Consider the following 2,638-nt stretch of genomic DNA (forward strand, 5'->3'; position numbering starts at 1 on the left):
TAGAGCATGCTCCGTCATTCCTTCACCAAGTACACAAGGAATTACAAAACTACCCGGATCCTTTAACTTTTGTGGCAGCTTTTTCTCTAGAATAGCTGAGCAGTTCCCAGTAAGTGCAACTGTGCCCTGATCCTCTAATTTTCTCTTATTAGTGAGCAGCTCCTTCAAAAACTTGGCATACTTTGGCATTTGAGCTAGTGCCTCAATGATTGGAATATTTATGTGAAGTTGTTTGAATATTGAGGAATTTCTTGAATTGGGCCTCATCCTTATCTTGTTTGAGTCTCGAGGGGTACGGTATCACTGGCTTGTATTCATGCCCCCTTGAAATGTTAGGATTGGGGGAGTCTTCAACAAGTTTCCTCCCATTGTCCTTGCTTGCATGTTTATCCAAATTAGGGTCTTCCTGGACGGTTACCCCATCATTGGGAGCACTTGGGATCTCTTTTTCCCTTGCTTCCAACTGCCTCCCACTTCTCAAAGTAACAGCTTGTAATTGTTCCCTTGGGTTGCATTCGGTGTTGCTCGGCAAACTCCTCGAGGATCGTTCAGCTTGTCCACGAGCAAGCTGTCCCACTTGGTTCTCTAGTAATTGGATGAACGCTTGAACATTTTTCAGTATGACACCGAATTCATCAAGTTTCTTTTCATTCTGCGCGAAACGTGCCTCCGTGCTAAGCATGAATCTTGCCAATATATCCTCCGTGGAGAGTTTTTTCTCTTGTGGAGGAGGGGCATGGTATTGGTTTCCCTGAAATGGTGGAGGCTTGTACTGAGATTGGCCTTGATTCCAAGAGGGATTTGACGAGCCTTTCCAACCATAATTGTAAGTGTTACCAAATTGGTTCCCTGGTCCTCGTAGTCCACCCCCAACATAATCAATTGTTTCTACAAGAGGTGATGGGGCAACAAAAATAGGACATTGTGATGTTGCATGCCCTGCCCCACAAGTGTCACATGACAAAACGGCCTTGGAACCTGAACTGGACCCAACCTGAGCTGGTCAACAATTCGTGCTAGGGCATCATGCTTCGAATTATGCTCAGTGATATGCTTCGTCAAGCATCAATCTTCGCAGCCAATGTTGTGGATTTGTTCACCTCATACAGCCCTGCAGCCCTTGGAGGCTTCTGTCTAGTGCTCCAATGACACTCGTTGCTGGACATATTCTCAATTAATTCCTCGGCCTCTTCAGGAAGCTTGTTGCTTAAAGAACCACCTGCCGATGCATCAATAAGCTGCCTAGTAGCATAATTCAGCCCGTTACACAACATCTGTACTCTCATCCATGCAGGGAAGCCGTGATGAGGACACTTACGAAGAAGGTCCTTAAATCGTTCATGGGCTTCAAATAGTGTCTCACTATCACCTTGCCTGAAAGACGAAATCTCTTGTCTCAATCTTGCAGCCTTGCTTGGAGGAAAATATCGGGCTAGGAACTTCTCGACCATTTCTTTCCAAGTGGTGATGGACCCCTAAGTTAAGGATGTGAGCCATCCGATGTCTTGCATCTCTCAAGTCGAACGGAACAACCTCGATCCCGATGGGATCATCGACACTCGAATTGATCTTGAAAGTGGAGCGATTTGAAGAAACCCGAGCAAGATGGGCATGGGGATCCTCATCCGCTAGACCATCAAACCGCATCGAATTCGAATCATCCCTATGGTACTCGCCTTGATTTCAAAGTTATTAGCCAGAACGGTTGGTACTTGGACACTAAATTCTTCTCCGGTGAACTGTAGCCTTTCATATTCTGATAGGGTCTTCCTAGGCTCCTTCATGACTGACGGTTCACTTGACTCAACCCGAAACTCATGTTGTCTAGAACTTTCTGCCCCTTGTCAACAGTTCCTATTCCGATAGGGTCTTCCTAGGCCCCTTTGTCTTATCTTTTGTGCCTCATTTTTCTTCCTCTGCTTCTTCTTTTCCACATTTATTTTCCTTAATTCCTATTCCTCTTTTATTATTTTGTGAATTCATTAGCTCGTTGTCCATTGAAGCACACATCTCTTGGTGCTTTCTTTGAGAGACACTCGACCCCTATGGCAAAGGGAATAATGATGAGAGCTCTCACCATAGAAGAATGATCGACACGAAGTGTGTACACTCGCAAGCGCACGGGGTCGTCAAGTAATAAACCACTCGCGCACGCGCGAATGGGTCGTATTCCCAAGGGGCCTGAGGAGCTACCCTACTCACTTCTTACCTGTTGTTTAGCTCACCGATTCCAAGATAAGAGAAAAAGAAGAAAAAGAAAGCAAAACAAAAAGTGAAATAAAATCTTAAGAAGTACGAAACAAGTAAAAATACGGAGATGCCCAAGGTTGGAAAAAGCGGTCACGGATGCGGATTCCCAAAGGGGGCTACTATAGTGATTAGGAAATTGAGTAATAAAGCGGTGGCTAGTTGGACCGAGAAAAACTAAGACCTAGGTCAACCCGATGGTCACGACGAATTGACCCCTAACCCGGTGCAAGTGTTGAGCGGAATCTCTTCCACCCAACTTCCCACACTGTTGCAAGGAGAATGTCGGTTCTCACAAGTTAGGGTGGAAACACAAGTAGTTTTCAACCGTAGGATTGGAGGGGTACAAATATCCGATGGTTACGGCATATTTATACGATGAACCCTTCCT

General features: G+C 45.3%; 1 non-coding gene across 1 annotated transcript; it reads left to right on the forward strand.

Moving 5' to 3' along the window:
* The first annotated feature begins 1,296 nt into the window (after window positions 1-1,296).
* LOC120281669 lies at window positions 1,297-1,403 on the forward strand. The gene has a single exon (XR_005542757.1). It is a non-coding gene; the product is annotated as a small nucleolar RNA R71 (small nucleolar RNA).
* The last annotated feature ends 1,235 nt before the right edge of the window (window positions 1,404-2,638 follow it).

The sequence above is a fragment of the Dioscorea cayenensis genome, chromosome 2 (genome assembly GCF_009730915.1).
Source record: "Dioscorea cayenensis subsp. rotundata cultivar TDr96_F1 chromosome 2, TDr96_F1_v2_PseudoChromosome.rev07_lg8_w22 25.fasta, whole genome shotgun sequence".
Lineage (NCBI taxonomy): Eukaryota > Viridiplantae > Streptophyta > Magnoliopsida > Dioscoreales > Dioscoreaceae > Dioscorea > Dioscorea cayenensis.